Source organism: Vicugna pacos, chromosome 11 (genome assembly GCF_048564905.1).
Source record: "Vicugna pacos chromosome 11, VicPac4, whole genome shotgun sequence".
Taxonomy (NCBI): Eukaryota; Metazoa; Chordata; class Mammalia; order Artiodactyla; family Camelidae; genus Vicugna; species Vicugna pacos.
In genome coordinates this window covers 4,518,823-4,544,199 of record NC_132997.1, presented here as the reverse complement: position 1 = coordinate 4,544,199, position 25,377 = coordinate 4,518,823, and the positions used below count along the sequence as shown (strand labels likewise).

At 41.5% G+C, this 25,377-nt stretch overlaps 1 long non-coding RNA gene across 1 annotated transcript in view; it reads right to left on the bottom strand.

Moving 5' to 3' along the window:
* Positions 1-5,849: 5,849 nt before the first annotated feature.
* LOC140699581 (uncharacterized) overlaps positions 5,850-25,377 on the bottom strand; it is a 31,055-nt gene continuing 11,527 nt past the window's right edge. Inside the window, exons 3-7 of the long non-coding RNA XR_012077784.1 lie at positions 14,863-14,999; positions 14,168-14,311; positions 13,412-13,533; positions 12,161-12,384; positions 5,850-6,114 (exon numbers count right to left, since the gene is read on the bottom strand). This is a non-coding gene — a long non-coding RNA (uncharacterized lncRNA). The remainder of the gene's footprint in view (positions 6,115-12,160; positions 12,385-13,411; positions 13,534-14,167; positions 14,312-14,862; positions 15,000-25,377) is intronic.

Here is a 25,377-nt window from a genome sequence, read left to right as displayed (position 1 = left end):
TCTATCAACAGGACTGGTCTGTGAAGGGAGGACTGAGACCCCAGCTAAGGGACAGAAGCAGCCTCCAGGGCTCCAGCTTGCAGGCAGCCTCTCCCCCAGCATGGGTCTTGGAGTCTGCCCGGTTCTCTGTGTTTCTCTGTTGTGCTGACTCCCCAGCCATACAGCGTACTCCTAGGCCTGTCCCCACAAAACCCTTCTCTCCAAAATACAAGCACATCTTGTCACAATCCTCTTGTTCAACAAGGAAATGTACAGCCCACTTTTTTTCCTCCCCAATAAAGTACCCAACTGTCCTCGCTCCCATCACACCACTCTTTTCTTAGTGAGAACTCTGCACTCGCCACACCCCATCCTGAACACAGGTGCCTTGCTGGCTATGACCGAGATGTTTCTTTCTCACACAGCCTGCGTCCTTTCACTTTCCCCTTGTTACCTTAAAAAAGCCTTTCCTGAGTCACTCACCCCTCTGATTCTGAACTAACAAAGTGCTGAGGTTGCAGTCACTATGTGCATAACTCCCAGGTTTTGGCTATGTTTCCTTCGCAAGATCTTCATTACGGAGCTGCATCAAGAAGTTTAAAGAGGCTATTCTTACATCTGAGTGGAGGAGCCTGCAAAAAATTTACATGGCTTTGAAGAGAGAGTTAACCAGGGACAGAGAAGTCACGGGACCTAGTCAAAAGTTTCATGAGGCAAAATGTTCTCCCAAGGCTCAGAGTGGCTTCTGAACATGGAGTCGGCAGGAAGGAGGTGACAGGCAGTGATTAGGGTGGGTGATACAGGGTACGCTCCCCCAGCCGGGAAAGAATAGGTTTTTTTCTAGTTTTCCAAACAATTTCTTACTGCCTCTTTTCCCTTATTACCGCATACCATTTCCTACGAATTAAGCATATCAATGTAAGTCATTTGTGGCACTTGGGAGAAGCTACACGATGCCATTCACAGGGCCGGGACATGACAGCCACACCAGTCAAGGTTGAAAGACCAGTGGGAATATTTCCATGGTAATCACGGGCATGCAGCAAACTCCCCAGCTTCAATGACCTCCTCTCAAAATTGGCGCCAATAAAGCTACCAGTCAAAATGCGTGATGATTATGGCCAACATCTGTTTATTAGTTAAGTGCCCGAGACAGCTGTCGCTTAATGGGGAATGAGTAAGATCAACGAGGCCCTGTCTATCTGGCCACACGCGCCCTGCCTTCCTGCCTTGGTGCAGCAGCAGAGTTTGTTAAGCTGAGATGAACGCCCCCAGAGCAGCCCGACGGGAAAGCTCCCAGCTCTGCAGGGCGAGACGTGTTCCTTTCCTTCTCAGAGCTGATCACAGTTTGCTGTCGTCTGTTTTTATGTTTATCCCTTTTGTAACTGCCTCTCCTCCGGAGATTTTGCTCAAGCAGCACGGGGCCAGTTGTGTCTTGCGGCCTGCCGGATATTTTGGGCAGGGAAACAGCCAAGCCCACATCTGGCTCTGGTGCTGAACGGAGAAGGCACAAGGCCCAGGGGCCCATGCTGAACCGAGGCCCCTGCACCCAAAATTATGGTCTGACTTTGGGCAAATTACATAGTCTTTTTTACCCTGAGATTCCTCATCTGTCTATGAAAATAACTGCCCATGGAACACAGAGTTACAAGTATTAAAGGAAATCACCAAATTCACAACCTAGCCAAGGGGCTACCAGTGCATCCTCAACAGATAAATACTGCCTTTACGGCTCTGACACACGCCAAGCTTGGTGGCCGCACAAAGTGTAAACTGCTAAGTGCCAGTGTGTTAAGTGTTTCATGTGTGCTATAATACCCTTTAGAACTTACAACAATCCCAGGAAGTAACGAATATTATCATGCCCATTTCACAGATTCACCAAAAGGTTAAGAGTGGTTACATTCTAGTCCAAGGCGCTATGGTGAGGTAATGGCGATTTCAACGTGAATATGGCCCCAGGCCTGGGCTCCATCTCTGTCCCATCCACCTGAACACTTGCCTATGAAATCCACCTGTCCAATACCCAAGTTTGAAGCCGGCCAGCTCTTAAATGCAATGTGTGCCACCGTTTGTCTATGTTCCTTAATTACCATAAACAGTTCTCAGAAAGCACTTCAGAAAGGAAAGTTGGACTCACGTCCCTGCCCACAAAGAAGAGGAATTCTGCCTTGCCTTCTCCTGTAACATGCAGAAACCCTTCCCATTCACCACCGAATCCTTTTGTATGCTTCCTCCGTGTTCATGTTTGCACACGGCTTATAAAAGTAGAAGTTACCTGCAGTAATTCCATCTCGGTTCCTTTCCAAGGTTCCAGATTATCCATAATCAGGGTAATATCATAATTTTCTGTGAACGAAAATACTACAATGTGAATGAAAATACTGCAACCATGTCACTAAACAAAGAATGCTGAAAACAAGTCATCAGCGACTGCTGCCGCACCCCAGTGAAAACAGGCCTGCAGCCACTCACAACGGTGCCCTCTGAGCAGACTCAGAATAAGAAAGGACAGATTACTGGCCCTAGATAGCTAGGTGCTTGTCTAAAGAATATATTCAGTGAGCCCAAATGTTGGCTTCCTCCCATATATTGAAAAGCACTAAATTCTTGAACTTGAGATACCTGGCTTTCTTTAGATAACAAGCAATGTTTTATTGTTCTAACTACCTGGTCTTTGTTGTAAAGCTCCTATATAATCCTAGCTTCTCCCCTACTCTTGGGAGCAGTCCCTCAGAGTGTTCCGAGAGGCGGTCATCCTGGCTCGAGTCCTCCTGACAAATAAAACATAACTCTTAACATTCAGGCTGCACGTTTATTTCAATCAAGTCCCAGAATAGACACAACTCATCAATTCTGTAATGGGACACACTGGATCAGGAACCCAAAGAGTGTAGTAGTCCAGAAGAACTACGGCTCCCTCTTTCTTCCTGTCATTATACAATCCCACCAGAACTCATTACTATGCTGTCTGCTCCTCTGGCAACCAAACTCAGAGAAGAGTGAACTCAGCAGAGCACCATGCTGGGGAGAACCCCCCGCAGCAGCACTGCAGGCTGCCTGCCCTCCCGCACGCTCTGCCGACCGCTAGTGTCCTCCGTGGAGACCAGGTCAAAAGAGCTGTTCCCAACAACTGCAAAGTCCCACATATTAAATAAAAACATTTTATTTTATACGATATGTTACGTATATACCCATCTCTGAAAACAGCTTTGCCAGAAGCCCAAACCTTCAATATTAATAGGCAAAGGCAAACCCGGTCCCCAAGGGAAAACAAGTCTTAAGACGACGCTAAGGCCTCCAAAGTCCTCTCCACGACAATGAACCAAACTGCCTGCAGGTCTGCAGCTGCAGGAGGCTACATGTCTGCTTTTAAAGCAGCCCCTTCCTGCCCTCGTGTGCTACAATGCCCTTTTATGCCCTCCCATCGCAGGGCAAGAGCAGCCGCTGCAGAAACTTGCAGGGGCCTCAGAGCCAGGGATTATGCCCAGGTCACACTGCAAACCTACTGCCCGCCTCACAGCCCCCAGCCAGCAGGTCACCTGGAAGTCACAGCAAGTGCCCCAATCCAGAAGTCTCTTCATTTGCCAGCACAACTGATCACTGGTCTCCAACCTTCGTCAGTTTTGCACAAAACAGCACTTTCTACTGTGAAGCGGGTGGTTTTCGCTTCTGTGCCCCATCCTTACTGGAAACGTTAAGGGAAACCAAAAGGCCTCTTCTCAACCCTTTTCTGATGACACCCTCCCACCCACAATACTCATATGCTCAAGAGTTTGGATCCACGTGATTTTGTTTCCCTTATGCTAAGTGGCTCAAAACACTGCGGGATTCTTTCTCCTTTGAGTGTATTAGCACTCAGTTTCTCGGCTTTAATCTGTTTTTGTCTCTCTCTTCAGTGTCCCTAGCAGTTGCCACCTCTTACTCCCTTCAGCAGCCTCCCTCCCAACATCTATTCTAGGGAATCAGCTGTGATGAGGGGCCCGGGGGCAGTCACAGAAGATGCAACTAAGGCACAGAGAGGCTACATAATTTGCCCAAGAAATCACCTTGAGCCACCAACAGAGTGTGTCACGTCCCTCTATTTAAAAGTTATGCTAAGCAAGTTAACTTTTTGTAGATTATGTTTATAAACAGATGAGAAATCAAAATACATACAAGGACACACATGAACTCTAAGATGTTCATTAACTCCACTGTTTTGTTTCAATTTGTTTTATTTCTATTAAAAAATTGAGAACCCCTGCAGCCTATATAGCAAAATGTTACTGGGTTTTAAATCCAGAATATAAAGGGGTTATGTCATTACTCAATCTTATATGTATGTTCAGAAGACAAAATGATTTGAAAGTCTCTCTCCCCGCCCCCTACTCACTACTGGCTCTCACCAGAGCTCCCAGATCACACATCTAATACCTTTTCACATTACCCACAGCTGAACTCATCAGTTTTCCCCCAGAACTCCCTCTGCAGCTTTCCGTCCTCAGAACACAGCAGGACCATTATTTAACTCATTAATCCACCCAGAAACCTGGGCCTTACTCCATCCTACCTTCACAGACAGCATTGATCCTTTCATTTTAACCATCAAAACATGCCTTCAATCTGTTCGCTTTTACCCACTGACTGTCCTACCGCTCAAGTGGAAGCCACCAACACTGCCCACCTGGACTCACGAGTCTCCCAAGTGGCCCCACAGCCACTCTTCCCTACATTAGACAAATTGGATTGTGTCACTCCCACGCTTTTTGGAATCTTCAGACCCAATTTTCTTAGAAGAAACTTCAATTCCTTCACCTGGTGAAGGTCTTTGCCATGAAACTGTCAGCTCAGGGAGGGCAGGACCCGCCCTCTCCCCTTGGCCCCGCCCTCTGGCAGAGCTTCAGCTTGGGAGGACCTGCTGAGCTAAATCAGCCTGTATTATAAACCTGGTCTTGAGTTCTTAGCAAACAACTTCACTTATCCATACAAATCCAACGTAGATTAGAAAAATTTTAGATGTTGAGCTAGACAATTGATTTGGGGATTTTGCACTGGCAACCTGCAAGTATATGTTCTGATGATTGTGTCTTGTTAAAACCACACAGAGATTAAAGGAGTATTTGTGGAATGTCTTCGGAGTAAAAGGGACTGTACTTTTACAGATTTTATGTTTTATTACATGAACAACCAGGACAGGGTCACAAATGGAAACGCCTCACAAGTGACAGAAGACAGGTGAGACGCATATAGCAACAGGTCACAAAGATGGTAAGAGCAAAGTTGTTTATCCAACCCCCGAAAAAATTCCTCCAAGAACAGAAAACTCACAATTTTGAAAATAAAGTTCTATCATCTAAAGAAAGAAAATAAATAATCCTCTTCATCAGGGTTTCTAGATCTGACTGCAGAGTTATTAGCAGGCCTTACTGAATCCTAGCACAGAAAAATCAGATGGACTAGTGGTGAGTAAGTTCCAGGAAAACGGCAGTAATTCCTCCACTTGAAAGAGGACACACACTCACTTGTTGAAGGTGACTGTAAACCGCATTCTGCAGAAATTCAGAAGATTCAGACACCGCTTCTACATGGTGATGACACGGAAGGACGGCTTGGATGCATGCTTCTAACTGAGTCACCGGCATTCTTACACAGCAGGGTGAAACGGAGGCACTCAGCCAAGAGCACAGATGTTCCTGTCATGTATCCCAGATCGTGCCTCGGGGACTCAGTAGTCCTGTAGCAGTGCGGCCCCAGGCGAGGACCCGCAGCATGGCCCACGCAAGCAGGAGGGGCACTGTGCTTGAGAAATCCCATCCCCGATGGGGGCAAGACGGGCTGGTGGGGTTGTGTGAACCTATAAATGCTCATAGAAATAAACCTGCATACATTCACGTGATAAAATTAACTGTAGCAGGCTATTTAACAAAATTTCAATTATCAGTGTTAATTTTACCATTCCTTTCCTCTTGTCCCCTGCACTCTGAGACAGGCTTAGGCTCTCTCACACATGCAGCTCTGATGCAATAGTTGTGAATTTATTTTATTTTGCTACAAGTGTTTTCGCTCCCAGTGTCGCTGTGATTGTCGTCTCTTAACACAGTCAGATATCTTCCTGGATCTCTCCCTGTGTTCCTTGCTCCTGCTTCTCAGATCCTGAGATAAAGAACAGGTGAAGGCACATGACTGGAAAAGTCAATGTGGACTTGAACAAATTCCTCAGTGACCCCCTAGGTGAGTGCTGCCCACCCCTTACCTTCGATTCTCAAGGTTCTGCCCAGAGTGACATCTAGACAGGAGAGAGTCCTGGGCCCTATTAAAAGCTGTGTGGCTTGGGTGCAGGGAAAGCAGCAGGAGCTGGTTCCGTAGCCGGTCCCATCCACACCTCTGCTCCTCTCTCCCCTGAGGCCCCGCTGCCAAGCCCCCAGGCTCCCTGAGCTTCTGTCCTTCTCTTCTACTCTACTTCAAGCCCATTTCCTCTTCCTTTATTCCCTGATTATCCCCAGCTGGAGTGATTTTTCTATCATAGAATCTGAAAAAATTTCCTGCAGCTGAAAAAGAGGTGCCAGAGGTCAACGCCCATATGGTGGTTCCTGAAGAGAGCCCCTGGTTAGGGGGCCCTCACCAACACTCACGGGGCATCAGGCATGTTGCAGGGTCGACCACCCCCAATAAGAGTTTGCTGTGACCCCAAGGCACGCACAGCATCCCTGCTCACTAAAATATAGTTGTAGTCCTTTATTAAGAAGCAAAAATAAAAAAATTACTCATGTTTCTTAGTAAAATTATTTATGAGGGAGAAAAAGAAATTGTAATAGAAAGAACAAATTTCACTCCATGTTAGATGTGTTCGTTTGGCTTTAATCCTGTACCTTGTTTTCTAGGCTCAGACTTGATGTTTCTGCACCTTTTGTAAAAGAAAGTTGCCTTTAGCCTGAAATATCCAGGAGGGCCTATTCTCCGGGCTCTGATCTTTAAGAATATTTGCTCTTCTACACTTATGTATAGATGGCAAGTTGTAAAATACTGAATAACCTTTCTTTTTTTTGGAGGTTATACGGGGGCACCATAATTTGACCCACATGGACAGCTGCAGGAACAAAGGATTTCAAGGACAAACAATTCATACAACAAGAAGTTTGCAACAACCAGCCACATCCCCGCCCCTTTTTGGTATAAAAGGAGACTGAATTCTGCCCTGGGGAAGAGAGTTCTACTGGATAACAATATGCCATTTTCTGGGCCTGCCAGCTTTTCAAATAAAGTCTCTTTTCCTTACTCCAACATCTCATCTCCCGATTTATTGGCCTGTCATGCAGCAAGCAGAATGAGTTTGGACTTGGTAACAAATTGACTGCCTTAGAGGTAGTATGTCTCCACTGTTTCCTCATTTCCAGTATGTCACAACCTATCAATTTTATATGCTTTTTAACAACACGAACAAAAAACCTATTATAAGGAATTGACTCCACAGAAATAAAATTATTTCTACTCCTTCAAAACTTTTTTCTTTTCTATTTTATTTTGTTTTGCTTATTGAAAAGAAAATAAATTCAAATCATTTTATTTCACGTATTTTTATAGCTAGATATTGTAAATACTACAAAGATATTTAAATTGCAATAAAAATTGTTCATATATTAGTATAAAGATATATACACAATCAATGCAGATTAGGAAAGGAGTAGATATTTACTAAAAATCCACTGCACATCCAGTCTTTTACAAGCATATCCTGGAATATAAGCTCTATTATACAGGGGCCCCCCACCCCCATTCTCACTGCCGTGTCCCTTAGTAATCAACTACCAAGGCACCAGCATAGAACCATGCGATCGCTATTTTAGGTATAAATGAGGGAATTAGCTCATTCAATTCTAAAACAGAAACCTTAAAATAAATACTGAACTTATTTACAGATAAACAAATTTGGACACAAAAAAGTACAGTTTCTCCCCAAATTCACAAAGATAATAACTGGTAAAGGCAAGATTTGAACTCATCTGCCTTGAATATAAAGCTAAGGTGGTAATCCCCTTCGACTGTGGAGAAACAGCAGCACAACCTGTCACCCTATCTTTGTTCGGATCTGGCTTTAGACAGCCTGAGACAGCACCCCATTCCTATGGAACTCGAGGGCAAACAATAACAATAAGTATTTTATATTCAGTAGTTTCTTAGGTCTCAATTATATAAAGTGTCAGCAGGTCAGCAGAAAACTCTGGGAAATATGAGTGGGTCCAGAGCTTTTTGCTGATAAGAAACTCAATCTATCAGGACAGAGTGACCTTCCCATGAGAGGCCTCATGGACATAAACTAAAGGCAGCTGAGCAATGAAAACTAGCAAGAACATGGAACTCAAGCAAGAAGGATCCCTACCATTCCCTGCCCAGTTGCCTCTTCACCCTTGTGGACAAGACGGCAGAAGGTCCAAGTTCTTGTCCAAGTTACAACATCATGGATTCTCACCCATAAAATATTACGACTCTATTCTGTCTTAAGTCCTTTCCAACTAAAATATGATGACACCAATATCTCAGCAGAATGTCTATGTCTCCACTTTCTCTCTTCTATTAGGAGACTATATCTATGGCTACAAAGCCGAAATTCAATTAAAAACACCATGCACGAAGCCTGGTGAACGTCTGTGTAAGAGACACTGTTCTCACGCTCAGTGAGTGAAAACTCAGAAAAAGTGGTCCTTCTCCCTCTGCAAGTGGGATGGAGGCTGATTGTGTGTGTGTGTGTGTGCACGCGTGTGTGTGTAAATCAAATACAATGTATTCTGGGATGTGCACAGATTTTCTTTATGTTACTATCATTTCATGAGGATGAGCCAACCTTTAAATTAATTTGAATCTAGTATTCTGAGAGAGTCTCAGGCTCTTTTGGTGGAGGATGGGAAAGGGGAAAGGAAAGGAGGAAAGAAGTAAATGAAGCAAAGCTGTAAGAGTACTGCTAGGGAAAGGCAAGTCATTAATTCTGTTCCTACTTGCATCACACACAAATTAGGGACTGGCTTTCCCCCATGTCTTGTCAAGCACTGAGTTGCAGAAGAACAGCCGACAGCCCATTTCTCACTGAGCTTGTGACTGTACGTGGCATCTTATAGACACTAATTATTTAACCTGACCAAACAATCTAGCAGCAGGCTGTAATTCTCCTATTTTGAGAGATAAGAAAACAGGAAGTGAAAGAGGGTATATAGCTTGACCAAAGTCAGAGGACAAGTAAACTAAAGAGGATGAATTCAAACTCAGATCTGAATGCAGAGTCTGATCTTCCCACTCCCAGGGCTGGAAAATCCTTAACACACAGGGTCCCCAGCTCCTCTGCATTGTTCCTGGCACCAAGCATTTCCCATGGTGATATTCTCCAGTTCTCAGACACAGCGCTCTGTGCAGCCAATAACCTCCATTCGACCTTGATCATCTACCTGCCATGCCCACCAGGCTTCACCAGGCAGGAAAGCTGGCTTTCAACTGCATACAAAGCCACCCCTGGTTTATCCTGGACTCTTCAGCAGCTTTTCCAACGTAAAGGCAGCCATGAAAGTGCTCACAGTTTGTACATGAGCCACACTACCTCTCTCCATCTGTCTCCTCACCTATACTACTTTGCTATGACCATTTTGAGAATCTTGGAAACAAATTTTTAAAAACAGAAAAGAAAGGATTCTGTAACAAGTACTTAAAACTTACAATTTTAAATGAGAAGTCACAAAGTGAGTATTTACAAACCGAATCTTCCTTCCTAGGTGTCAGTTTTAACAGTTAAAAAATATAATAGCAAAAAATTCTCACGTAAAAAATTAACAAAATCATCAACAATAATCTGGAATAAACTCAAAAACAATGCCCATGTTGTACATGGAGAAAGTACAGGACTGTACTGAGGGGTAAAGTAAGAGGTGTGAAAGTAGAGACATCAACATTTTGTATGGAGGAAAGCAGTTTTGAAAAAATGTACGTTCTCCTAAAGATAATTCAAAATTACTAAAAAATCCCATGACAACACTTCTTTTTTTTTTAACTTGAAAAATTATATTAGAATTCTTCAGGAATAATAAAGTCATAATACTAGCCAAGAAAATTTGGGATGGTAAAGAGAATCAAAAAAATCGCACTGTCAGATATTAAATAATTTTTTACAATATGTAAGATATAGTGCTAGAGTAAGAAAGTAAGATTGACAGAAATAAACCATGAGCTCAAAAAGAGACTCTAGTGTACATAAGTATTCTTTACAGGTGGGATTTCAAGTTAAAAAGCAAAGTATGAATTCAATAATTGTCTTGGGACAATCAGAGAATCCCCTGGAAAGAACAAATTCTATTCCAGTCATATTGACCGCAAGAAAAATTACAGAAAGTGATGTGAATATTAGAAAGTACTAATAACAGCGAATATAATTCTTTGCTCATATTAATTCAACTTCTCCTCACTATAACAAGTACCATTATCATCTCCATCTTAGAGATTAAAAAAACCTACAGAAGAAATTTATACCATTATAAGAAAGCATTTCTAAGAATAATATCAAGAATAAAACCCAAAAAGAAGACATTTACTATCTTAAGATTATTTTGGGCCACAACAAAAATGAACCTACTGAACAAAATGAAAGGCAAAAAATTACAAGGAAAAGCTCTCTGATACATCTTGATGAAGACAAGGGGCTAATGTTCATAATATACATAGAGCTGTCACAAAGCAACGAGAAGCTCCCTCACTTAAATGTGTTCAACGGACAAAAGAGATCATTCACTTTTTAAAAGTCAGATGGCTAATGAATGAAAAATGCTCAATACCTCACTGGTCATCAAGTGTAAATTAAAACAATGAAAAAGCACTTTTGCTCATCATATTGGCACATATTTTTAAAAGATATTCTAGCTAGTGTCCATCTTTGAGAGAACAAACTGTGAGCGATCTTTTGGAGGACGACATGTCAATGGATATGTAAACTCTGAAAAACGTGTGTACACACAGGCTGAACTCCACTTTTAGGAATTGTTTCATTTAGAAAAAATCAGTTCAAATAGATGTACTCATCAGAGCATTTACACAGCACTGTTTAAAATGGTGAGAAGAAAAGCTGAAGTGAAATCATATCCAGCGATAGAGAATTGGTTACATAAGTTATTCTACATCTTTTCATTCCCCACAGGAGAAGGAATTTCTAGATTTACTTGAAAGGAGCCTGTGATTTATGAAGTTGTCACATCCAAGGACTAAATTTCCAGAAACTTTAACTAAAGAAATACTCATACAAGATCACAGGAATGTTTGTATAAGAAGGATTCCAGTCAAACACCCTTTCTGACAGTGGAAGATGGAGAAAACTTAAGTGTCTACCATCAAGACAATGATGCGGTAAATCACGGCGAGCTGTGGGCACTTAAGTTCCGGCGTTTCGGCGTGGTCCAAGGCCTTGTCCACAGTACTCTCCCACGAAAGGTGTCCTTACACAAGAGAATAAACCTGCACATCAGGAAAACCCTCTACTCTATCTGAAAGGACTGGGTGAGTCTAGAGGGGGAAGAAGTCAATGATATATACCTGAGTGAATAAACCGAGCTGCAGAAAACATATAGTATGGACTTATTTTTCAATAAAGCATATATACACTCACATATACATAGATTTCTCATATTCGTGATGTATGTGTATATATATATGACATAGGCATAAAGGTCATGAAATACATACTCCACATTGTCAGCAGTTTTTACTCTCTGGAAATAAGGGGAAGGGAATTAGGGGACTTTCGGTACCACCACAGTTCTCTTTTCAGTATTTCAGTTAAGTATACTTGGAGTTTAAAAGTTTATTTAAGTCCAAAGTAAAATGGACGATGCCTCCACAAGACAGAATGCTATACTGGTCATTAAAAATCATGCCAGTGGAGATAGAATATTGTAGCAAAATGTGTAATAAGCCGAATGGAAAATGGAGGTCTCCATACAGTAAACAGGCACACAGTGCTCGCTGGTTTTTATGACAGAGGTAATACACACTGATGAAAAGAACAGAAAATAGATTTTAAAGTGTTAATTATTATCTCTGAGTACTGGGAACAAGATAGACACTTTTGACACTTTTTTCAGACTTTTATATTAAATACACACTATTTTTCACCTGAAAAAAGCATTTTTTGATGTCTAGTACCACACATTGGAAAAAACACACGAGTACTTACAGAAACAAATAACTAGGAGACACCACAGCACCGTCACGCAGTGTAGAAAGGGCAATCCTGAATAACACCACGCAGTTACATAAGGACCCACAAAGTGACAGCACCCCCTGTAACAGGGCGCCCCCCCTTCTATTTGTCAGTTGTGTCTTCAGGGCTGAGGCAATTCTGAGCACGGCCAGTGTCAGTGCTGATGTCTGGATGGATGCCACTGGAGGTGAAGGCACCTGCAAGCCGAGAGGAAGAATAGAAATCATCCTCTGCTTTTTCTGTCTTGTTTCTTTGTTACTTTTAAAGAGAGGCGTAAATAAGATAAACTGAATCTTCCCTACTGAAATTTCAGTAATGAAACCGTTTTTAAAGTGTTCACAACTTATATTCTGCCTATGACTGTCTTTTCAACAAAGCATCATATTTATTAAATGTTAATTAACTCAGTTAATTAACTACTTGTTGAAACCAATTAAAGAACATGAAATGCACTACGTGAAAGCACCAAGCCTGCAGTGACTAGCTCAGCTGTCTTCACGTCAGTGCAGTCAAACCCCACCATCCCGTAGCCCTGAGCTTCTGATGCTGGTAAGAGAGCACGCTGCTGCCTCAGATGGAGAGAAACGGTGAAAGCATTTTCTGAAATCTACAGCACTGAAAAAACATAAGTGATAAATCCCAGGCTCCTTTGAGGCTGCCATTTTCCGTTTCTGGCCAACACCCGTCAATGAGCAGAACCACCCCATTCCCGAGTCATGGGACTCACGTGGGCAGAAGTTTTGGAGAAATTTCCAGGTATAGAATGTAAACCAACTATACATAAAACTCTGAAAAAGAAAAGATGCAATACTTTGATTTTGGAAGACACTAAAATATTCTCCTAATCCTTAGTATTTGGAAAAGCTGGGCTTCTACTAAGCCACTTATTTATTTCACAGCCAATGAGCATCTTCCACAAACCCTGTTTCCCTGTGTCTGCTGGGAGCTTCAGGCACATTGATGCTGTCTATCTTATAAGTCACAAGGCAGAGGCGTGTGTCTCACGCCTGCAAATCTCACACAGGCTCAACTCCTAGCCTCACTGTATGAACTTGGCCCCATTTTCTCACGTGTTTATTTGGTATCTGTTCTTCTGTAAGCTGCCTGAAATGCTTCTTGGAACAAGTCAGAAGAATGAGTGGGTAGAGAAATGGACAGAAGGACAGGTGAGAGATGGGCAGACAAACAGAGAGTCTCCAAGAGAAGGGGAGCAATCAAAATTACCTATGCAAAACCCTCTTCTAGTCAGGGAAGGAAACCACCACGGAGAAGTGTGAAGAGGCAGGTAGCTTAGGACTGTTTCCTGGATTCCATGAAAAGTCACACCAAGAGATGAGAGGGTAGAACTATAAATAATAAAAGAAAAAAAGCATGCATGTTTGAAAAATATATCTACATTATGTACTTTCTAAAGAATAGAGTCAAATCAGCAAGGCCCAATAACACAATCCTTGGGTATTTACAGAAGTGAGAATCCCATCTCCAATCCGCAAGGCATCCCTTTGGAGCACTGAGAGTCTACACGGTGTGGTCATAAAGCCGTCACCGCAAAAGCTATGCTATCCTGCACTTACGAGGAAAGAGCAGCTGTACTCGGTCTGCCTACACGCGTCTTTTACAGCCCTCAGCACCTCTACGGGGGAGGGACGCCTAGCGAGCCCCATCTCTGCAGGACAGAAAACAAGTCCAGGAGAGGCTAAGCCGACCCACCAATTCTCCATCTCACAGGACTTGTCACTCCAGACCCGGACTTGAACTCGGACCCACGTTTGTAACCAAAGTACTACCGTATTTTATGTGCTTTTTGTGTGTATAATACATTTGTTTCTGGCATGAAAGGGTATTTAATAAATGATCGGTTGTCTTGTCTATCTCATTAGCTCACAATCTTTATATTTTTGTATTGTACTCTTCCCCTGGAGAAAGGAACGGAAAGAGCGGGGGTCAGAATGAGGTGGGGCTCCATTCTTTATCTGTTACCTCATCTCATCCAAGTCCCCAAACAGGGAGAAAGAGCAAATGTTCTCTTCATCATTTAAAGAGAGGGCTCCAGTGATGGTGACTTACTCAACTCCAAAACCAAGTCTGGGGGAAGGGCACATGTAGCAACGAGAACAGTATCACCTGTAGGAAGGCAAAAAGAGCTCAGGGGATGGCTCAATGGGTCAGCCTGATTTAATTTCAATCGATAAAACAATAACACACTCTAAAATTATTAGCATACAATGGATTTGCTCTTTCTTGACATCTAGCAAGTTTCCACATCTCACATGTAACATTATCATGAACTAGTGAAAGGAAGAGTCCACAGACAAGGAAAATCAATGCCACAGGCAGGCTGAAACACAGGCTGGAGGAAAGGAAGAGAAAGGGCATAGTTAAGAAGAGGGGAAATTCTGGGAAAAAGACATCATCACAAGGACTCTCAAGCATCATCCAGCAATCATATAATCATTCTTTCAAGAGAAAGTTACTTAGGTCCTATTTTGTGCAACATTGTACAGTGGGCGAAGCAAGAGCACAGCGTCCGGTGGCAGCAAGTTGCGGAGCTCCAATACACTTCTGATCCCGGTACCTTGCACACTTGTCCTCAGTATAAAGGCAAAAAATATAGTAAAATAATCCAATGTAAACTCTATGCAATGCTGAAAAAAAATTAAAGAAGACCTAAATACCTGGACAGACACACCACGCACATTCCTGGATCAAATGACAGCATTCTTGGGATGGCAGTGCTCCCCAGAGCGATCCATATATTCAACGTTGACTCGATCACAATCCCAGTGGGTTGCTCTGCAGAAACTATCTGCTGCTACAATTCATATGGGAATTCGAGGATCTCAGTAACCAAACCGTAGTTGAAATAGAAGAACAATTTGAGAGGACTTGTAATTCTCAATTTCAAACCTTACAACTGTATCTCCAGGTGAGATTAGAGGCCATTTTTAAGTTATAATTGTGTTTATCCTTATTTTCTAAATTCTGTACAATGAATATACCTGTTAGAATAAGAAATATAAAAAGTAAGGTATTTTTTAAAACATGCAAACCGATTCATTCATTGGGAAAAAAATATTTTGACTATAAAGAAGAAAACAAATATCTAGTGAAAAAGGACTATTTAAAAACAAGAGTGCATTTACATTTTCCTAAATTGGAACCTGAAAAGCACAGACACATCAAGTTTCTAGGGAGAGTGTTGCAACATATTAATTGTTATTTCCAAAATTCTAATTGAACAATGAAAACTCAAGAAAGGGAAAATCTTGATTGACAGCCAACTGCAAACACATGGAGATCAAAGGCCTAGAAATCATAGTTCCTTTAACTCTGCTACTAACTCAATAGGAGAGGAAATTCCTCACAGAGGGGACAGTGGAATCCCATGCATAAGAAAGGATACACAGTACAAACTGCACTAGAATTGGGGGTGGTTTCCTTAGAAGAATTCTAAAGTTACAACATTGCTGAAAAACTATAAAAACACTGACAGACAGATTAAAACACACAGTCATATATATTATATAGAAAGATATGAAGTCTGCTCCCATGTTGCATAGAAATACGAACATATTTGTTCATTTATGGGCACTGATTACTTTATCCCAGGTAGAATATTTCAACTAAAATAGATAATCAATAATACACTCCTCTTGTCAAGGCTAGTTGATAAGTTACTCTGCTATGTAAGCATAATGTGTCTAAGATAGATTTTAAATTAGTGAAAAAGATTTTTGTATGGTTTCTTGAACCCTTCTCAAAACACCAAGCTTAATTTTAAAATAAATCTGAGCAGTATTTCTATATGATCTTTTCCCTCGTGAAATGAACAACACAGTCTGTTGTCAAAATTCTTTCCTTACAATGATTCACGAGCACCGTATACTCACAAAACTGCTGGACAGCAAGGCACTATCCAGACACTGTGACAAAAGAAATGAAACACAAGGAAGACAGTGACCCTATTCTGCAGGGCTAATAATCTGTTCCAACACTGGGTTTTTATTTGATTGGTTTGATTGGTTAGAAAAATAAAATCACTCAAGTACACTCTTCTTTGAGCATTATGTAAATCATGACTCTTTTTAGTGTCATGAGCAGGAAAGACTTGAGCATGAATTGATTAGATCAACTAGGCACAATCATCACTGGAGCCTGAGTAATAAATAAGTACATGAGACCTAAAATAAACCTACACAGATCTCTACAAGGAAAATGAAGAGGTGAGTTCCCCAATGAGAAAACAAACAATCAAGAAATCAAAAAAGGAAAACTTTTTCATTAACGATTCCAGGCAGTAGTGGAGCATGGTGGTGAAGATCACAAATGCTGGGGACAAACATGAGGGTCTGAAATCCCACAGCACTGGGTAGCTGTGACACTGATATTTCAGTGAAATTTTCTGCACCTCAGTCTCCTATCCATAGACTGTGGACAACCACAGCACCCATCTCCTAGAACGGTCTTAAGAATTAAGTTATTTTTTATATAAAAGTTTAAATAAAATACCTCAGATTTTAAATATTACCCCAAAAGCTCAAGGAACAAAGAAAACAGTGATAAATTGGAGTTCATCAAATGTTAAAAATTTGCTTCAAAGGACACCATCCAGAAAGTGAAAAAACAACAGAGAGGAGAAAATTTTTTCAAATTATTTAACTGATTAAGTATTCAGATAAAATAAAAGAAAAAACTCCTACAACTCAACAAGAAAAAGAGAACTCAATTAAAATGTGAATAAAGTATCTGAAAATGTATTTTTCAAAGAAAATACACAAATGGCCAATAAGCACAATCAAACGATGTTCAATATCATTAGCTGTAAAAGAAATCAAGTCAAAACCACTAGGAGAAACCGCTTCACACTCACTACAATAGGTTATAATAAAAAAAAGTGTAACAAGCACTAATGAAGACACAGAGGAAGCGGAGTGCGCAGCCCTTACTGGTGAGGATGTAACACAGCGTGGCCACTTTAGAAAACAGCCTGGCAGGTCCTCAGAGAGTTGAACATTTGGTTTATGAATGACCCAGCATTTCTGCTCTCTGGTCACCCAAGTAAGAGAACTGAAAACAAATGTCCACATAAAAACTCCTACAGGAGTATTCACGGCGCCATTACTCTTCACACCCAAAAAGCAGAAACAACACAAATGACTATCACCTGATGAATGGGTAAACAGTGGGGCCCGGATATACAGTAGAATATAATTCAGCAATAGCAAAGCATAGAGTACTGACCCAGGCCACAACCTGGAAAAACATTGAAAAAGTTACTCAGTGTGAAAGAAGTCAGTCACAATAGACAGTTCCATTTACATGAAATAACTTGTTTTACATGAAATGTCCAGCACAGGCAAATCCACAGAGAGAGAACAGTGGCTGCCTGGGGCTGGGGGAGGATGAGGAAGATGGGAATGACTGCTTGTGCATACAGGGCTTCCTGTTGGGGGATGAAAATATTCTAAGATTGACTGCGATGCACAATTCTGGGCATTGAGTAAAAACCGCTGTACATTTTAATGGGTGAATTGTATTAAAACTGTTAAGGACAAAAGCACCTAGGGCCAGAACCTTCAAATAGTAAATGCAAATTGCTAACTTTTATTACAGGAAGAAGAAACTGCCCTCAGCATGAAAGCAGGAGATCGGCAAATGTGGGTTAACAGAATTGGACAAGAGCATTTCACTTGAAAGAGTTGCTGAGTGTACACGAAATATTCAGAAATAGGAAAATCAGCTTGACATCACGAAGAAGCATTCTGCTTCAAATGCAGATCAAGGATTCGGCAAGCCCAGCTGCTAGAAATAACCAGAGAAGAAACCTGGTTCTTAAAACAAACACCAGAGCCAACAAGGAAATGGTGGTGAGGAAAGCAGGCAGCCAAAAATCTGGAACAGTTTGCTACAAATAATTTCTCCACTGAAAATTCAAAAATAAAATGAAAGTGATGCAATGCTGAGCTGGCCTCACGTTAAAGGGCTTCCTCTGCTGCTCGACAGTTCTGTAACCCCGAATGTGAGACTCAGGAGAATCAGCATGGCTCCTGGCAGTCCCCAAGTGACTGCCCACCAGCACGCTTACCACCATCACATCTGCCAGGGTTGTATTGCACAGAAGAGACCAACTTCTAAAAGGCACAGGAAATGTTTACCAGGGAAGAAAAGGCTGCTGTCAGTCCTGGGACAGAGGCCCTGTGAGCAGAGGCCAGAAGGCTGCAGGTGAACTGGAGTAGACCTGGGGCAGGAAGGGACCACGGAAGAGCAGATCTCAATTTTCTACTCTCTCTCCCTCGGGTAGGAGAGATAAAGCCTGCATCCTTCTCACCTGGAACTGTGGGTTCTGGCTGGCAGAAGTCTTACGTACAGGGAATGAATACTCAAGACTCTGTGGAAAAAGTCAAGAAAGCGAGAGGGCGTAGGGACCCAACTCCGCGAGCCTCTCAAATGCTCCCATATTTATTGTGTATAATCAAAGGAAAACGTCATTAACAGTTGAGTGATAGTAAGCAGGAACTTGGGGAAAGAAGGATGAGACAGAGATTGTAGAATCCACCATGAGTACAAAGGCTTAGTGTATCTTTAGCGAAGTCATGGTGTGAGAGGAATAAGATACATTCTTTAGACATGTGAATTACAAAGCAGACCACCAGACCAGCTAGGTCCTTGTTTGGGGGATAATAGAGTATCTAACTGCACACAAGCCCAGCCTTTATAGCTGAGGGCCTGGGTCATTGCTTTGCGATGAGCAGAGTGCTATCTAAAACCTCATCTACGCAAGCAAAGCATTATCTCTGCTTTTTAAGGCAAGGAGACAGGAGTGAGTATGCACAGGGCCCTGCTTGCAAAGCAGTTACTAAGCATACGTTTTCTTCTTAAATTTGACAGGCGGCTGGGGTCTGTTAAAATTTGTTAACCCAATCATGGGCTCCCACATGGAACCATTATGAAGGACACCCTAGGGTGACAAATCCTGGCTCTGGGTCTTTTCCTGCCAGCTTCAGCCACTCTAGCAGAGTCTAGGCACATTCCTGAATAATGATCATACAGAACCACCCACACTGTTAACTACTGGTGCTTGAAACTTAATTTTAGCTCTACACAACTTAACGTAGAAAAGTTTCAGAAATAAAAGATATTATATTTATTTTATATCTCATCATAGGACTGATTTTTCTGATTGCTCTAAGCTGCTTCTTCTTGGTAAAGCACCTAATTCTGCAGGTGAATTCAGTACTTTCTTTGGGCATAACTAGCCAGTTTGGGCTCGCTAACTTCTATTGGTCAAATACCGATACACTTAATTGATTTCATTGTTCATCAATTTCAGCTGGGAGCAGAGGGAGTGTCACTCTGTTCCTCAGCCCACCCTCAACTCTTTATCATCAGCAACTCAGGCCTCTGGAAACCAAAAAAAGCTTTTGTTTCCCTTCTACAGTTTCAACAAACCCAACAGGATACATAAGCCTGGAGAAAGAATTCAAAACAAATGTTAAAACAAAAATCAATAAACCTGAAGCAACTCCATCTCCGAATCATGATACACAATGACATGAGATTAAGTGTGTCAGGCACAAAGCATGGGTGAGCCTGACCACCTGATTTCTATTCTTCAAAGGAAGGAAAGTTTTCTTATTTTTTATTATCACTCTGTCATTGTTTCTGATTAAGCCAAAAACTAGTTTATGAAATAATTAAGCATTGAAATAACAGATTATTGTTGTATCAATTACAGAAGGCATTCAGAGGTGTTAGGAAAAACCACCTCTGTAAAAAATGTCTTCCACTGTGAAGAACACGTATACAAAATGCAACAGAGAATTCAAGCTCTTGTGGGGAGTAAAAGCCACAGAAACAAAGCAAAGTCATTACTATGAGTCAACTCAAAATTCACTGGACAATCATGTTCAATGCATTCAATGAAATTTAAAGGCATACTGCAAACCATATACTTAATGATCTGCAGGCTAGAGGAAGAATTTCTCTCTTTAACAGACAAGATTAATCAACAGGGTGCCCCACCAAACAAGGACCAAAGAACAATCAGGTTTTTAACAGTTCTGATAAATCAGCATTTTCTAAAGATCAAAATCCAGAAATTTTAAACATTCATTCACACCACAATGAAACAAGCACTTAAAAAAAACCCAAAGAAAATAAGCACATAGAACATGTACATAGATCAATGAGAATTTCTTGTGACACTGGAAGAAACAGGCTATAGTCTTTTACTTGAGAAATAAAACTACTTTTAAAGATAAATGCTAAAACACATTTCATCATTCATGTTGCCTTGAAAAATCTGAGGCACTTGTATCTGATTAGAAAAGCAATTCTGAGTAATAGTGTGTTACAATTCAGTGCCAGTTTGCTTTAGAAGAAAAGAGAAAAGAAAAGCTACTGTTTCTCATATCCTGCACAAAGTGTGAAGTGTCTCCCTGCCTCTTTCTCCTCCCGTTTTCTAAGCTCATGCTTCCCAAACCTTCTGAAACAAGTATGAGAACCTCTTATTCCCGCCAATATGCCAAATGACAAAAGAAAATCAATTTATTTGTGTAAGTATATGCTTATACCTTGAACTGGAAGAGAAAGATATCAGAAGTCTATATGGAACTTATTTCTACATTCCTGAAATCACACACACAAACGTTCACACAGACACAGACACAGACACATACCCCCTGGATTACTGGGAAATTCACAAGGTTATGATTTCCATCTTCTAGAAGATAACTTTGTAGTTAGTCTAAAATACAAAACTGTCAGCTTTGGAAAGCCTTGATCACCTGCTAAAGCATCCAAATATCAAAGAGACCCAATTAGCCTTCTCGGTAGAATGTAATTTCCCATGATGGCAAAACATACCCTAAGAAGTACTGGATCCAAGTCTCGTGTTTATCACTAGCTATGATCGCTTTTAAGCACATTAACAGATTCAGAAACGTATGTCTCAACAGCATTTATTCTTATTGAAATAGTATACGTGTTCAATTGCCTATACAGAGACCAGGTCCCATGATGGAGTTTAAGAGCTATTTTGTGTATTGCAATATTTATTTTTAAGTGCAGACAAGGAGGGTGGGTATTACTCAGTTGTAGAGAACCTGCATAGCATGCACAATGTCCTGGCTTCAGTCCCCCGTACCTCAAAAAATATAAATAAAATAAGGGCATATTTAAAAATGAGTAAAGTTATAAAAAAATGCAGACTAAAAACCACTGCAATCTAGGAGACACAATTACAATAAAAAAACAAGAGTTTCTATCAATTATTGGCTATTTGCCAATCGCAGAGACAACCAGAATTCACACCTGATAACCATCACGTGTGATTCTCAGCAACCCTACTAAGTAGACACGGATGAGAAACCAGGCTCTGCGGATGAGGAGACGGAGCTCAGAGGAGCCGGGGACGCTGACCGTCCTGCTTCCCGTGACACCACATCAGCCCAGGGCAAGCGCTGACGGAGCTGCTATGAGGGGACACCCAGCTGCATGGAACCTTGGGGCACTGGGGAGTCCCAGAAAACACTAAAAATTGTTCAGTGAAAAACCAGCTCAAATATAATACACTGTGCCACATTGTTTAAACAGGGAACATGACTGAGACCTTTTTGATGCCTCCGTGTCCTTTCTGCCATCGTCAGTTACTTGCCCTCACAGCGTGACCAGTGATGAACTGGACCCCATATGAAGTGCACTCAGATGGCAGAGCATTTGAAGCTGTTTTATGAAGTTTGTAAGACTCTGTGCCTCACACAGGCGGTCATCCATCACTTCTCACCGGTGTGGACGTACCACCTGAAATCACTCCTTTCTGCTTTTTAAAATCCCTTCATCTACTCCAGACTTTTCAACAGCAAAGAAGAAGCTAAACCACAGACAGTGGACAGCTTTTCACCAAATTTCTTGAACGGCCCATCAGACTACCTGGAAGCCCTTTACTTTTATTAAACCCACTTCCAGGTACTTCATCATTTTCTGATTGGTGGACTTGGCCTCTGACTGAGCTACTCAGAGAGCTCCCAGCCTCACATCCGTGAGAGGACCCTGCTGTTGGGAGAAATCAGTGAGAAAGGCGTACTTCCCCTAGTCAGGTCTGCACGGCTAGAAGTGCCACAACGTGCTAAAAATTTATACCGTCATAACCCCTGGGCTCCCATGGACTGGTTTCACATTAACCAAACTCATGAGACACTGATACAAGAAAACCAGAAATTTAACTTATTAATGTAACAGAAGACGTGAAACTATGAACCAGACTGCAATATCAGAGTTCAACCATGAGTATATGTTCTCCTCCACGGCCCAATCACGGGCAGGCAGTCACATGGCAAGTGTGGACAGAAGCAGAGCAGGAAGGATTTCTACATTAATTCAATGGACTAAATTTCTGTTATACCAACAGATCTGCTGCCTGGAAAACAATTAATGCTAATCACGGTGCACTCTTCGTGGACAGTTGCCGAGACACGACTGTGAGCACCTGTGTAACTCTCCTTTCCCTGTCCTTTATGGGCTAATTGAGGCACAGACGTACAGAAATCGAGGGATGCAGATACATCTAAACACCCAAAGCCCATTCTGGGAGCCACAATACCATACAGCCAGGGTGAAAATACTTGCTCTGCCACTTACTGGTTCTGTGACCTTGGCCAACTTACCCTCTGTGTGCCTTAATTTCCACACTGTAAAACTGGGATAACAATCAAACCTTCCTTACTCGCTTGTTGACAAGATTGAAGGATTCATTTCTGTAAAACACTCAGAAAAGAATGTAGCACATTTTTGGTGCTCAACAAATGTCAAATTAATATTACAGTGGTTTACAAGTCTCCTTCCTAATCATCTTCTGTGTTTCCTGGCTAGACTAATACCCAAAGGAAATTTTTATTTCTCCTTTTATAAACTCTTGGGGTGCACCCTTCTGTTCCATCCCACCACCTGTTTAAACTGATGGAAGGGATACCTCCTCCCCACTCCTCTGGGTCATGCAGAGTGCTACTCCCTTCACAGCCCTGACCCCTGGCCCACAGCTAGCCCTCCTCACATTAACAGATTGAGTTGTGATTCCAGGGAGACAAGCAGGGCATGTGAAACCCTTCCTTTCCCTCCAGTGTTGGCCACCCTAGGGAAGCACCCTGGATGCTCAGCTCCATGGCAGAACAGCCCTGTGCATGATGGGGCAGATTCTCTCAAGGGAAGGCTTGTTGTGGCCCAGAGATACCTGGGACAGGGTGAGTCTCTACTTCTGGGACACAGTATCATGACACTCATTTACCCACAGCCCTGAAGTTCATGGAGAACGTGGCTTCATCAGTAACAAAGAAGACATTTAACGCCTGCCTACTCTTTTGTGTCATCTCTCAGTTGGCTGCTGGAGACAACATGTGTATAAGTATTGGTTCCCCTTAGGCCCCAACATATATGAAGTAACAAAAATTTCTGTGGCTTAACGTTGGTCCAGGGCGACTGTGTAACAGTTCTGACTCTGCTGATGCTAAATTATGGGTGTAGGAATTATGGAACCTCCTCAAATATCTTTCATCATAAAATCAGCTTTTCTTATTTTCTTGTTTCTTTGTAATTACCAAAGACTATAAAATGATGGCTTCACACAAAACAGCAGCTAAAGTTTATGAGCTCTCTTGACGTACCCACTGTGTTAAACACGTTACATAATTACTAATTCTCACAATTCTACAAAGCAGATATGAGCGTCCCCTTCTCACAGACAAGGGGAAAACTCAGAACGAGCTGACTCAGGATCACGTGGTTCAGTGGCAGCACGTGCAGGCAAACCCAAGTCAAGAAACTACACCCCTTCATATATGTACCAAATCAACTGCCACCAATTAACACACAGCGGCGGGGTCAATACTCAGGGAACTCAACACACTTTTCAGCTTTATGGTGCTCCAGAGGCAGCTTCTAGCTGTTTTATAAAATCCCGGCTCACTGGTTTCTAACACTAGAAGAAAAGGCCGATTTTGCCATTGTTTGCACAGCAAGTCTGAAATGTTCACAGCGAGATAACAGAATAAAACTATGATATAAGCAGAAAAATTTTTCCAGGTAGAAAGACATAATGGACATTGTGCTATTCTGAAGCATTAAGCAAAGAAATCAAAATAAAATCACATTGTTTAAGCCTTATTTTACAAACAGAAAAATTAAGACTGTAAAAAGTTGCAACAGCGCCACCTATGGCTAAAAAGACCTTCCAGGTTGCCGGGAAACATGCAACACAAAAATTGACTGTAGGATGAGAAACGAGAATCAGGTAACTAGAAGCTTATGTAGCATATACTGCACTTTGCTTCGGGGGAATGGACGGGTATTCAGTATTTAATCTGATATTGCTAATACTCCTAAATATAAACAAAATACATAGGCTCATGGAAATTCATCTTAGAAGTGGAAAGATTCCAGTCCAGCCACTTCATTTTACATGAGGGGAGACTGAGACCTGAGATCTGTCCTCCTGGCAATCAGCAGCAAAGCTCTCCTAGGTCTCATGTCTTGCACTGTAGTAAAAACCAACAGAACTGTACTACGCCTATATTCATAGAAGTCACGTCTGTATTTCTCCAACAGTAGGTAATCTAAGTATCTTGCAAAATAGTTCTCAAAGAGCCAGAAAATGATACAAGTTTGTTGAAATACAAAAACATTTATTTACATATTAAAACAGCATGAGCTTTATTCTCTCTATTAAAAAAGTGACATGTCAAATCAAAATTTTGAAATTTTAAAACCTGAAAAGAGTGCAGAAAAAAATCAAAATATTCTTTAATCACAAAAGAGAGAAGCTTATTCCCTGAAAATAATCAATGTGGATTTTTCTAAACTTAATGGTTCTGGTCAGAATCCCGAGAAATTAAATGTCTGATGGATGGTTACACGGCAACATGAATTCTGAGCTGTAACAATACACATTCTGTGTAAATAATCTTCAAGGTCGTCTGCTTAAGGCAATTTAAGTAGTCCCTGTCTCACTAGAATGACACAGATTTCAATAAAGCTTCATACTGCACTTATAAAAAAACTGAATCCTAGTTTCTTTAAGCCATATTAATGTATATCATATATATACATATTGAATATGCATCAGAAATAAGCTACACTTTTTAGTATTCAGAGTTGATACTTCTAAACTATCAGTCACTGTGACAGCACATTTTTATTAA